This window comes from Ischnura elegans, chromosome 3, assembly GCF_921293095.1.
Source record: "Ischnura elegans chromosome 3, ioIscEleg1.1, whole genome shotgun sequence".
Lineage (NCBI taxonomy): Eukaryota > Metazoa > Arthropoda > Insecta > Odonata > Coenagrionidae > Ischnura > Ischnura elegans.
Window position 1 is genome coordinate 122,818,273 of NC_060248.1, and position 14,445 is coordinate 122,832,717.

The window sequence follows — 14,445 nt, forward strand, 5'->3', positions numbered from 1 at the left end:
TCAGGTAAAATAAAAATATCACGCAAATTGACCAGATGATGGCGCTAAGGTTCGAAACACGTTGTTGTTAGTAATAAAACAGGTGACAGTACAATAAGGTTTTCATTTTATCCAGTGTAACGTCGTGTCCATGATGTTTGACGTAATCAATTACGCACTGATGTTTAAATTGTTTTTTTTTGTTATCTGTATGCATTTTTGTATTTGTTTCGGTGTTTCGGAGCTGAGGTCGCTATGGTGATGAGTAAACAGGGGATTGTTAGAGAGAGAGCCATTTTGGATGGAGGGGATGAAATAAAGCGCTCAAGAGGAAAAGTGATAATTGCTGTCTCAGAGGAAAAATGTTGCGACATCACACCAGCATTCTCTTCCAAAAACAGATCTCGCCAAAAACAGTCGAACACTTCCCAAAGCGCCTCATCTCAACGGCGATTTTTCGTAGAGCGGCCGGGCGATTCGGCCAAATGTGATTTTTTGATTTTTTTTAGAACCCTTGTTTATGCAAACCGTCCTAGGATAATATGATGCTTTCCCGGCGAATATATTCGAAAAAGGCTATTCGGGCTTCCAGCCGGGTGGTCTCCCTCCATTAATACCAGGATCAAAGAACGTAAGAGACACCTTAGGCTCTGCCAACCGGAAAAATCCGCGGTTGTAGAACACGCAATTGAATCCGACCATAGGGTGAAGTGGGACAACGTGAAAATTCTATGCCGTAGCACTAAATTCTGGGAAAGACTGGTAAAGGAATCCATCGAGATCCGGCTGACACGTAACACCCTCCACCGTGACGCCGAGTATTCACTAAGTAATGAATGGAAACCGGCACTTAGGAAAATATGATTGGCTGCCTCCCGGCCAATCACGTTAGACCTTAGAACCAATTGAAGACTATATAAGCTGGCAAACTTCATCCACTCACCATTAGCCTTGAGGATGGAACCCGACTCGTGTTCCGAAACGTCGGCAGAATGGGGGGAGACCACCCGGCTAGAAGCCCGAATAGCCTTTTTCGTCCTAGGATACTTCTAGCTTTGATGAAGGCCAGAAAGAAATTGCCTAAAAACCCATGTCATGCAGGCAAGAACCACGGCAAACGCCAGAAATCGGTTAACTCAGTGTATGAAGAATGGCGGAAGTCAACTACCTGATTTGGTATTCAAAGCAGCGCAAAACAGAAATTTAGATATGTTTCTAAATTATAAAAAAATTGTGAATCATTAAATGGGTTTTATTACGTTTTGGAAAAGAAACAGTTACGTTGCCGCACCCTGTGGTACGTGAGGTTAAAAATGCGAGGTAGTATTGATAAAAATAGAGGTACGAGGTGTGTTCAGAAAATAATGGGCCTTATTGTTTTTTGAAAAATATACTATACATTCGTCTAGATTAATGTTATCGTCTTCAAAACAGTCACCACTAGATATTATGCGCTCGCGCCAGCGGTTTGTCTAACCCTCGAAACACTTCTCAAAATCGATCTTTGGGTTTGCCTTTCTTTACTCTTTCAGATGTTAGCTTTTAACATCGTCCATGCTTTCAAAACGTACGGAGGGCCACAATTCTCCAATTCACTTAATACCACTTAACATCATATCAATAAAATAAAAAAACATATAATTTCAAAGCGCAATAATCTTTATCGGTTAAAAAGTTCAGACCCTTTAAGTTTATCTTTATTTTCGGAAAAAAGGAAAAAGTCACATTTATCCTAGTCAGACGAAAAGAGAGACTGGGGCATCGCTACAGCATTGTTTTCGGACAAAAGAAAACACGAACAAGCAATTACGTTTGAGCCGAAAGTAGCCGAGCTCATAAAAACGCGGCAAAACCTTAGTGGCTGCCACAAACAAGGTAAACAATAAACACGGGAGGAAATATAAACATACTTCAGGGGCATGTGTACCAACATAATAATTTGACTCTCCACTTCCGCGAAGTTTAAAAATTTCCCGTTAATTTCCGAACACGACTCGTATGCTGGAAATGTGTAGGATGAATGGTCAAACGCAGGGGTCTACAACCTTTTTTAATGCGTAGGGCCAAAAATTGATTTCACATCGTCCAGAGGGCCACCGTTCTCCACGTCACTTTACAACCACATCAATGAAATTAAAATAAAACATAAAATTCGAGAGTGCAATAATCATTAATGGATAAAAAGTTCAATCAACCAATGTGGCATGCTTTGCAATGCAATGTCTTTTTAAGTGGTATTCATTGACGGTAGAAACTGATTCTTTACACACCAAACAAACGGAGTTTTGATTAACACTAACTAACAACATTTTCATCAGCCTCTTGCCATCTTGCCATCAGCATCTTTGGAGCGGATGTAATTACATGACTACGGCCCATAAATCGGCAATGTGCCCCAATATAATATTTTTCCTTTCGTCTTTATTGAGGATACGAGTGTGTAGAGCGCTTGGGTGGTCATCGAGGTGTACCGGGTCAGGGTTCTTACTCTAACTAAATTATAAAATTCACTGTTTTTTTCAGGTTTTCAAGGTCTAAATTGCGTCAAATTCACGGTCTGCTGATAAGCCATTTTAGGAAGAAATATTGATCACATAAAAATCACTGGCCGCACGCTAACTAAAAATATAGCACACGCGATAAACGCCGGGAATGAAAAACGCAGCAATGAAAGTGCTCTTATGACGTCGCCTATCGTTAGCAAAATTTAGGGCCGGCTAAAGGTGAGTGAGAAAAAGGAGGGTGACAGGGAAGTGAAGGGGTGTCCGATTTCTCGCCAGGGTTAATGATCACTTCGGTTAAAGGTCGTCCAATCACAGCCTTAAGGTCTATGTGTCATCATGACACACGGACCAATATTTGCGTTTCGAATATACATTTGCAGATAAATGCGTGGACAGTATCTGCGAGCGACTGACTTATTTTTCTTTTGATCCGTCAATCGTAGATATAAAATCAAGTTTGAGAAGTTTTTAAGGTTTTACGACGAATTTCACGGCTATTTCCAGGTTTTTTTCACGGTAGACGAAATTCAAGGCTTATTCACGGTTATAAGGTTTTCACAGTGGGAACCCTGCGGGTTCAAATCCAGGATGAAGTATTAGGAAATCCCCAAAACCTAAAGCCTAGAAGTGCGAGGTGGCCCATAGGGAAAGGAACTGGCCCATAGGGAAAGGAACTGGCCCCCCTTCCATCAATGTGTAAAATTCACTCGCCTTTGGGTTAGTTCGGGTTGAGCTCTACCATCACCTATCATAACCAACCTTCGGGTTGAATCAATGAATGAGTGATAACTCTTCATTAAGGGTTATAGTAACACTTAGTGAATGGGGCTGGAATGTTTTGCCTACCAATAGCAGTCAGCGTCTGAAGAAATATTGGTATTAATTTTCCCAACGTTTTTCTTGGGGCCATCACGAGGTATGTAACAATAATTTTTTGCCATTAAATTCCGAAACAAAAAAAGAAAGGAACTCAATAACGAAAATCTCCAATCGATAATGGACATCTCAAGGAGCACGAAAGAAAGGATATCTTAAAATTTTCTTTCTTAAAGTTGAACCTCGAGAAATTAACTTAAATTCATGATAAGCTTAATTTTACTCACAGCAATATTGTCAGTCGTTGAAAGATTTAAAGCAGTAGTTCATTCATAATAAAAAAATAACATTAGGCAAAATTTTAATCATCATAGGGAAATTAAAAAAAAGTGATTGTAGCGGCTCATATTTAGTTTCACTCCATTATCACAGAAATGTAACTAAACTGTACTAGTATCCACTCAATATATGACTAGTTAATTCTATTAAAAAAAAAAAGTTGGAACGCTTCACGATTTGGGTGTCTTTCTTGATCGCAGGGACCATGATAATCTTATCTGCATCGTTCCTCTATAAATAGGCGTATTATTTCCATGGGATGAAATTCCTCTTCATCGGGAATCGAAACAGTAACATTTGCAAAATAAGGATTAGTTACATAGGAAAGGGAATAAAAAAAATTTGGATTGCATCTTCGCATTAGTACGGTATTCCGAAGGCAAGTGGTTTAATCCCTACCAATTCGATTAATTTTCCGAATACAGTGCTCCTATTCTCTATTAATTTTTTTCTATGGTTATCTTTTAAATGGTAGGTAATGAAATGATATTTTGTAATTTGTAATAAACGCATAACCGTGAAATAAAATGTGATTATTTAACATGGAGAACGCAGCTATCAATACTCGAATAAAATCATTTTAATCCTTCCAATGCATCAAGTTTCATGAAATATGAATTATTTATGTATCCTATGTAATGTTTTAACATTTTTAAGCTTTCAAAAAAGTTATATTGTTCCTCTAAATAGTGCTAAAATTATGAAAATCCGATTATGAAAATCCGATTACGAGATACACTCGTCATTGCGCGGTTTGGCGTCGAGTTTATGACGAGCTAGACTCGTCATTACAGCGCAAAGAATTAATATCCGGTGCATGGATTTAATTTTTAAGGAACTTTAAGCGCTGCGCACTTTTTTGAGTACGGCCCCAGAACTTCCGAGGCGTAGGATGACGCCACTTTGCCTTACAACTTGAAGGAGATATAGCTCTAGTTTATGTACCACCGAATCAGGTATGAAGACAAGCAGTGCCCCTGCGAAAGGATAACTAAAAAACGCGAAGCGTGCCACATTTTCTATTAGAATACAAAATTTAAATACGAAGTGGCATATATGCATTTTTGCCACGGGCTAAAATTCCATCTCATCGGGAATCGAACCGGGAGCACTGGAGCAATAAAAATTTGTTAAATAGGAAAGAGAATAAAAAACATCAGGATAGCGTGTTCACATGTCTTTGGTCAGGGGTTACAATAGGTCCGTGGTTCGATTTCCGGTCCATGGATCGAGTTTTTAAGGAACCAAGATATATTTCCAGAGTATTTACCACCTATGCGGGTTCGAAGATAAGGATATGGCTCCCGCGCAAGGATAACTCCACAACGTGACGCGTTCTACATTTTCTACTAGAATAAATAATTTACATATGGAGTGGAATTTCGTAAATTTTAAAAAATTAATATTCTGTGATCAGGGGGAAATAATTACCTAGAGAAAAAGTTTGCCGGGGAAATGGAATTTTAATTCTGGAGGAATTTTCCCAACGTGATAAAGTCGAAACTGGCATTTTTTTAATAGGGAGACCCAGCATTGAGAGTACGAGGGAAAAAGGAGCCGGTGGAAGACCTAATAGGAAAGGTGGTCTAATGAGACATCGATCAGCGAAGGCAGAGGGGAAGTTGTCGAATGCGCCCCAAAAAAAAGACGAGCGCGCCAGCCACCCGATAAACATTATCACCCACTACCAGACGCACTCACCGCTACGCCGAATATATTAAAAAAAGAAAGAATTTACAAAAAGAGCGACTTTCATTTGCATTTCCTCCTTCAAGCCCATTAAATTTTCTGTCCGGGTGGGGAACCCCAGAAGGTAGCTGTTTGCAGAGATGTCTTTCATTTGCGAGAGAGAGAGGAAAAAAAGCGAAGAAACGTCCATGTGTAACTTTGGTGACGTGATGCATTTGTTTGTTTTGTGTGTGTGTGTGTTTGAACCCGCGTATCTATATGTGTATGCATTTCAAAAGGAGGGAAAGACAAGGGGGAAAGGGTAGAAGGGGGGTGAAGGAAAGGTTTTCCCTCCCCCCCTCGCGCGCGCTCCACGGCCATATTGATTTCCGTCGCTATGGTTACGGGTAGGGCAACTCTCGGCGGGGGAAAGGGGGCGGGAAAGAGAGGGGTTCGTGACGCAACCGACCCCTTCCCCTCGCCCCGCACACAGTCACCGCCTCCGGAGACAGGGGGTGGGGGGGTGGCTGAGCTCCTCATACCCCCTCCCACGCCCCCCCCTCCCCCTCTTTCCTCCACTCGGCGGGCGACTCATCACGACGGAGCATGCAGCATCTCACCATCACCTCACAAGAGAGAGAGAAAGAGGAAAGCCTCGCTTTTCTCACAACAAACTCCCGAGGAGGAGACTTCCGCTAGACGAGTATCGCTTCCCAAGTATTTCCTTATATTTTCTCAAAATACTTAATCTCGGTGGACTGATTCTTTCACGGAAGTGAAATTAAATTCTAAAAAAAAACGAAGTTCTCCCTCTTTTCCGTTTTCATGTACCTCCTCGCCCCTTACGAAATAACTCTCTGCTTCACATTCCGCGATTCCGTCTCTCCATCTCTAAACGCTCTCTGCTCTACCGAATCCCCTCCTGTTAGCTTCAAAAATCCCTTCCCTGGACCTGTTTTCCTCTGCCACTAGTTACAAAGTCACCTTAAAATGCCATCAGAATAATTCACCATTGTCTAATCAATAGTGTCCCTTCTTATGTTTAAAAATTTTGTTTTCTGTTAGTTTTTATTTACTGCGCTATTTTTAGTTATCTTTTATGTACTATTTATTGAAGGAACAGCCAATGGAAAAGCCATTGTGCCGTTTTTGGTGATGAAATAAATAAATAAGTTAAATTTAAAAATCATAATGTGAAATTTATCATAAGTCAACCAGAAAGGAGTCAACGAGATGATCTCCTGAGAATTTTCGTGAGAACTAATTCACTATTCGATTTCTGGCCAGTCACTAATTTTTGGAACATATGACAACAATACTTAATTTAACGATTACGGCTCATTAAAACGACAAAATGTCGCAATCAATTGTTTTCTACCTCTTCATTAATGTGTGTGGTATCCATGTGGGTAGAGCACTTGGCTGCACATCGAGGGGTACCGTGTTCGAATCCCAGGTGAAGCCATCGGGCACCCCCAAAATAAAATCCTCGATGTGCGATGTTGGCCAGGGGAAGGAACTGCCTTGAATTTGTGAAATTCACACGCCTGTAGATTACTTAGTTCGAGGTGATCCATGCCCTCGCCTAACCAAAACAAACCTCTTATGCACAACGAGCACTAATTTAACACGCATCTAACAACAAAACTTCGCATAACGCGCGCTTCATGCTTGAGAATTTAGAAGCACTGCAGGAACAAGTGACTTCGTACGCAGTCACGCGCACGTCACGGAGCAAGTTCGCCATGAATAAATATTTGACTTAGCCGGGATTCGAACCCGGATCTCCCGATTTCCGGTCAGGCGTGTAAACCAGTTCCACCACCAAGCCATTTTCTCAGAGCGAACTTCGTGATGGTTTTTACCGAACAAGATGTTGACGTCACAAGTCCACACTGTGGCACACGCCTGACCGGCAAACGTGAGATTCGGGTTCGAATCCCGGCTAAGTCAAATATTTTTTCATGGCGAACTTCATCCTTTGGTGTATTTAACTTTGCACCCGTGCGCGTGACTGCGTACAAAGTCACCTGTTCCTGCAGTGCTTTGAAATTCGTCGTCGCAGACCAGCGACAAAATAAGGGTTTTTCACTCCGACAGTGGCTTACATAGTAAGCACGACCCTCACCACATGTGCCACAATGTGGACTTGTGACGTAAACATCTTGTTCGGTAAAAGCCATCACGAAGTTCGCTCTGAGACAATGGCATGGTGGTGGAGCTGGTTAACACGCCTATATGGGCTTTCTCTAACTCGTTAACGAAACGTTTGCAAGGAGGTATTGGCCGCGCTAAGGGAGCGTGCCAGGTTAAAAAAAAAAAAAGTATAAGAAGCTGTGTAGCTTGTTGCTCTTAAGTTAACTGCAAAAATAACGCCGGGATATAGGATTTAGTCATTTCACGGGTAAATAATGAGATAAATGGATTAAGCCGTGCATTATGTGTCAACAGCACACCCATATTTCAGCGAGAAGTTACTTAAATATTAAATACGTCGAATTCAATTTTTCGAATACTTTGGGAAAAAAGTCGTAAGTAAAAAAATCGATCTAGGAAACCGGAATCGAAAATCGATTAATATAGAATTGATCCTGCATTTAAATTTTCCGTACCTAGATTGGAGTATAATGAATGAGGGGAGATGAGTTGAGGTTTACTCACATAGCACGAGTTAATGATAACAAGAACGATCTCCAGCTTCCTTCCACGCGGCCATGATTTCAATAGCAAAACCATAGATCACAAGATAGATGGGTCTGATTGGCTTACTACGACGAAAGTATTTTCTTCGTGCTGTTTATTTCGATTGGACATTTAACGTTCATAAAACATCATGCTAGCAAAAAGGGTTATTTTGTTAAATTTAAACTGTACCTATTTAGAAGTGCGTATTTAATTTTTAATTTTTGTTTACTCTTCCCATAATTTTGGCCGCTCCTCTCGTTAAAAACTGCCACGAGAGTACATAAAGGTTTACTCGGACGTTAAAAAATTAGGCTGGTAGCCGTTAGAGACTCGGAAAGCTGCGCGCTAGGCTTACGTGTGGGAATATGAACAGTAAAGGAATTTAGTTAGGCGGAACTGCATTAAAGCATTACCTTTTTATTTGGTAACGGATGGGGTCCTAGCAACCACCGCCGTGTGTTGTTGATATAGGTAACATTTAATTTGGAGGTAATGCATTTTATAAGGTGTTCCAAAAACAGCTAAAATATTATAAGATTGATGAAATGATGTGTGTCAGCACTTGGTTAATGCAAAAGTAACACCAATGTATTTTCTACGTATTTAATGGATTAAACGGCTCCAAGACTAATCGTTTAACGTCCGATTAAACCATTTTGCACGCTCATCGTAGTTCTTAACGAAAAGAGCAGTCAAAATTATGGGAATAGTAAACAAAACTTTAATATGTAATTTCAATTATGATGATACTAACGATTGGATTTCTGGGGTGGCCTCGGCATTTGGTGAATGCGAAGCTGTTAAGAGCGCCGGGAAGCGAACGACTGACCTTTGCACCGTGCAACTCTCAAATAGTCTCTTGAGTTAAGAAACCTGGAGAGCGTTGTGGTCTGCGCGTTGGCCGGGAAATCTGGAAGCTCCGTAGTGTGATTTCCAGTCAGGAAAATTAGATGAACCTAGTTAGCGTCGTGGTCTGCGCATTGGCCCGGAATGCCGAGTGTCCTGTGGTTCAATTCTCGGACGAGGGGCATTTCTTCCCATGGTAATTAATTTGCTTTTCATCGTTCTGGCGGCCGCCTTTAAAAATATTATTTATACGCTCCTGTACGTAGCCTAAATTCTCAATTAAATACACCAAAGGATGAAGTTCGCCATGAAGAAATATTTGACTTAGCCGGGATTCGAACCAGGATCTCTCGATTGCCGGTCAGTAGGGGCTTTCTCTAACTCGTTCACGAATTGTTGTTAACGAGTTGTTAACGAAAGTCCTCTCTTGCAACGACACCCTCTTATCGAAAGTGTGTTTCTGTATATCATCTTAACGACAGCTCGTCGTTGCAAAACAAGACCACGGCTCGTCGATAGCAAACATTACACCGTCGGCGCCTGCGAGTGAGGCTAGCATTTTCAACCAATCACAGTGCCTAGATTTATTCGTTCGGTAGCACCAAGAAGCAGTGCCTAACTACGGTAACTAATAAACGATGAATAGTCACCATAAATAAACAAGAAGGTGCTAAATAACGCACCGGTCGATTAGGAAAAGAATAATAAATGTTGGTGTAAGCTGATGAGTATTATTTTAGTAGTGGATTCATCTACTGTTTTTATGATGTGTCGTAATATATTTCCATGAAGAACGAAATAAAATAAGGGGGAAATTAGTGTAAATAAGCGTGTATATCCAAGGATTCAACAGTCGTCGATGGAAGAATATCGGCAACTTTTGGAACATTATGTATCGTAATTTTCAAGTATAATTATCTGCTACTTACTCGTTCACCTACGCCTATAATAATTTTAATCTCGTGATTAGTATTGACAAAACTATTTTTATTAGTATTGTAACAATGAAAATTTCGGAGTGCATCTTCAGCCACGGCTTGTTTACATCGTTTGCCTTATTTCCGCTATAAGTCCACAACTTCCACAGTGGTAGTTATTCAATTAGAAAAACATATTGACGCTTTCATCATATTTTGGGATGTTTGAAATCAATGCGTTTATAAAAAATACCGGGATTACGCGGACTTCATGGAATCATCGCGAGTGTTGTGATTGTGAACTCGTGTCACATACTTAACGTGATTTTTAGTGTCAATTTCTTGAGTAAAGATTACGGAAGTGTTAATGTTATTGGTGTTGTCGTTACTCATAATTATATTCTACGCAAAGCGAAGATAAACGCAATAAAGTAAACAGAAAAAAATGTGCATTTAAGGAAGTAATATAAATATTTTCATAGTCACCCACCATGTTGAGGCATCGAATTACTGATTAAACTCAGACAAAAGCAAAACGTAGCATAGGTTAATCGTTGGTAGCCACAATTAGGCATAGAAAATCACTGCAATCAGCAACTGCAAATGATACTAAAATAAGTGTATGCATGTACCCATCAAAACACATGCATATTTTTCGTTGGGACTTAGTTTAACAGTATTGCAAAAGTTAAAAGTGACGACTGATGAGTTCTGAGTAAAAGAGGGAAACCGTTATTTTTTTCGTGAACGGTGGCTTTAGCCAGCCAAAAAAAGACGTCAAAGATCCTTTGGAGAAAACTCTTGCAAATTCTCGCGATCTGGCATAAAACAACGCCAGCACATATATCTTTAAGGCTTGTTGAACCACAATTAACTTAATTAGAACATGGCCAAATGCGCATCGAGTGATCACCGCTTTCAGCGCCCTCTGCCATCTCTTTGTTTACTTACTCCGCGCTCTGAGCGAGAGTGCAACAATGATATTGACGACGGAATCAGTCAATCAGCGAGCGGTCAAAGTGGGATAGGTCACGTGAGTGGGGGTATTTCGATCATGCGCCATTAACCGCTCTCACTAATTGCGATATCCCCAAATGAGAGCCAACGCAGACCAAGTGAGACAGAGGGAACACGCTTCGACCTTGAGCTCCATTGCCGACTTTCTCTTTATTTCTCGACCGATTCCGAATGTCGAAGCCGGATGGCCCCGTCAGAAGCTTTTGTTTATTTTTTGAACCAACATCCAGAGCACTGCAACAGCAGGCACGACGGTAATGAGTATAGCCATATTTGGCACAGCGCATCTCAATCCGTCAGAAATACGTTTGGTGAATATTTATTACAGTCAGACCATTATAGGGAACTAAAAATCACATTGTAAATTCCACGCTGTATATTTAATGACACTGGCCATGGTTCCAATACTTAAACCGTGATCAAGGTCTTTGATTATCAAGATCATTATCAAGTACAAAATTCACTAACTGTTGGTTTTTTATGTGGTATTCCATATTGTTACCTAGTTCCCTGATGAATTTTAAAACGGACGCCAGAATAGGGGAAAATGACGGGTAGACATATTCATTTATTAGTGTACTGTCTTGACTTTCCATAATTTTAAAAAATTTCTAACTGTTCCCTAGAGTCCAGTTCACGGCGGCCATTACAAAATTTTAAAATATTCATTTTAAAATCGCTCCTATGGCAGTTGCATATTAAGTCTCATAAATGAATATCTCTACCTATCCTTTTCCCCTATTCTGGCGTCCGTTTTAAAATTCATCAAGTAACTAGGTAACAATAAGATAAACAAATCATAATTTGCGCCTGAAGATGATGATAATTCATTGAAACCCGGGTCGCGCTCTGATATAAAAATAAGTGGTATAAGTAATTGTGTATATCCAGGAAAACTCATTATCAAGACTTTAATAATGATACATGTACCGAAACCAGTGCAGTGAAGTTTTTTTTCGGGTTTCGCACCGAGTCAGGTTCTCCATTCTCCTTCCTTAGGACCTGACCCGGTGTGATACCCGAGAAAACTTCACTGCAATTTTTCGCCGGGGGAAAAAAAAACAAAAATCATATTACCGAAACCAGTGTCCACATAAATATTCAGTGTGAAAATTACAAAGTGAATTTTATTTCTCTATAGAGTGGTTCCAGAAAGTGAAACAGGAAACTCTACATACTGTAGTCCATTATGTTAAATAATTTGGCAAATAAAATTCCACCCAATCATTCACGAGCTTAGATGCCGGTTAGGAGAAGTGGGATAATCAATAGAATCAGGAGTTAAATTGAGGAAATCAGGAGTTAAATCTGAGTAAAATTGTTTTATATTAAATGAAATACCTTTGAAAACTTAATATATTTAATTTCCAATTTTTTCGACCGGTTTCCTAGAAGCGGTGCGATATTATCTGATCGTTGATCGCCATATGATGTCGTATGGCAAAAGGAAACCGGCCAAGTGAAATCCAAACATGAGTAATTTTATATGTGAATTATATTTATTGTACAGAATTTGAAATGAAAATGTGGAATATTAAGAATACATGAAAAATACTGTCAAGCGAAATACACGCCATCAATAGAACTGAAAGCAAAAAACAAGAATCATTCTAAAATGCATCCATCGGTTTTCTCCTCCGTATCAGGAAATTAATATTAGATTTCAGGAACGCCCAATAACTCCATATTATTAACTATTTCATTCCCCACGTCGGTAATCATTTAAAATCCAGGCTGAAGGGTACTTAATAACACACTTCTAAAAGACATTTGGGACTAAGACCCAAGTATACCAACCACATATACACTGCTTCAATTTGTCATTCGTATATGAGTCTATCCTTGATCAGAACCTAAAAAGGTATGCGAACAATTATTCATCATTGCAAAATATGAGTTAAAGAAAAAAGTAAATACCTTGTATTCCGCCTTTGAGAAGTCAACTGAAAAAGAAAAGAAAACAAAAACATTAAAAGAATAATATGACAGTTGGCGCAAAAAACCCATACATTTATACAAAGAGACATCGGAACAATTAAATTATAACAATCAAATGTCATCAATAAAAATATATATTAAAGTGCAATTTATTAATGCCACCATATTCAAATCAAATTTATTATTATTCAATTGTGACTTTGTTACATTTAAGTGTCCATTTTCACGCAAAACACACTTAAGACCGACAGCACAAACATGTGGGCAAATATCATTGTTTACGTAAACCCGTGCGAGATAATGTGTAAATGCATGAACGGTTTTGGTGGACCGGAACGTAGTATGCACGATTGCATGAGCCAAAATAGAACAGGCTCTGTGCCTGCATTCGCAAAATTTGGGTGATTACACGACGCATTTTTGCTTTCATTCACGCGCGCTAAAATTAACACATTAACTAGTACGGGTTTGAATATGGTACTATCCTATGTCTACACCTCCTTTCCAATCTTAGGTACGTGAATAATTGCTAAAGCATTGAAAAAAAGTTGGATAAAGAAATAAAATACGTAAATAACTTGAATTTCGTCTTTAAAATTTAGCAAAAAAAACAATAAAAGAAAATTAAAAGAAAAAATAACCGTTAGATACAAGGGCGTACCCAGGATCATAACTGGGGGGGGGGGTGGCGAGCCATGGTCTAGGGTGAGGAAGGCCATAGTCTAGAGGGGGGCAAGCCATGGGATTTATGAGATTATTTCCTGGAAAAAATAGTTTTATTTTCGTTTCTTATCTTATACTAATGCATATCATTTTTGGTGGGTTTGAAGAAAATTTGTTGTACGCTTTCGTCTCAATTGAGTACTGATTTTGCTTGAAAATTTTGCGATTTTTGCTTCAAAAGGCGTGTTTACACGATACATTGACACGTTCGAGTTAATGTACGTTTGCGTGAATGATTTTTGTGGACCGGAACGGAACATGTACGAATGCATGAACCAAATTAGAACAGGTTCTATTTTCTGTACATGCATTCGTACAAGTTGGGTGATTACACGGTGCATTTTGGCGTTCATTCTCGCGTTCATACATTTAGACATTAACCCGTACGTGTTAATGTACCGTGTAAACAGGCCTTAAGGGGGAGCAGCTGCCCCTCGCTGGGTACACCCACAGTTAGGTATAAAAACATCCGTAATCACGTGTAATCATCATATGCATCACATTACGCGGGAAAATTATGCATCAATGAGTTAGGGAGGTAATAATTAGGTAAATACAAAAATGAAATACAATGCATTAAAAGACATATTTAACTCGAATAATAACTCTTGAATTTACCGTTAGACCTTAACCTTGAGCGACATCAGTTTTCCCAAATTGTATAAAAACACTTAACATCTGCGATGAATGGTTCGGTAATCTGTCCCAAGCACTATGAAATCCTTCGCCCTTTATGAAATTTTTTTAAGGCGTTTCAAAAATTTCGAGTGGCTTCCATAACCGACCTTGAAGCACAAAATTTTCCCTCTTCTCATTCCTTCAGTTTCCGCCGAGACAATGTCACGCCCCAATTCACACAATTTTCCAGACAGGCGAAAGCTGGGAATTTAACATCATTGAGTTTCCTGTGCCCTTTGACTTTCATACACTGCTCGTCGCGTCTCCCTTACACGCGACTTCCCACTATAAGTGGTTTTGTATATATCCAATTCAGTGGGTCTGTGGGAAGCGAG

The 14,445-nt window shown here is 39.6% G+C and overlaps 1 protein-coding gene and 1 non-coding gene across 2 annotated transcripts in view; both read right to left on the reverse strand.

Annotated features, from left to right (window-relative positions):
* LOC124156482 (hexosaminidase D) overlaps positions 1-14,445 on the reverse strand; it is a 149,648-nt gene that overhangs the window by 69,958 nt on the left and 65,245 nt on the right. The window contains exon 2 of the mRNA XM_046531053.1: positions 12,689-12,714. The gene's annotated coding sequence lies outside the window, so the exon portion shown is untranslated. The remainder of the gene's footprint in view (positions 1-12,688; positions 12,715-14,445) is intronic.
* Positions 7,065-7,137, reverse strand: Trnas-gga. Its single transcript has one exon. It is a non-coding gene; the product is annotated as a tRNA-Ser (tRNA).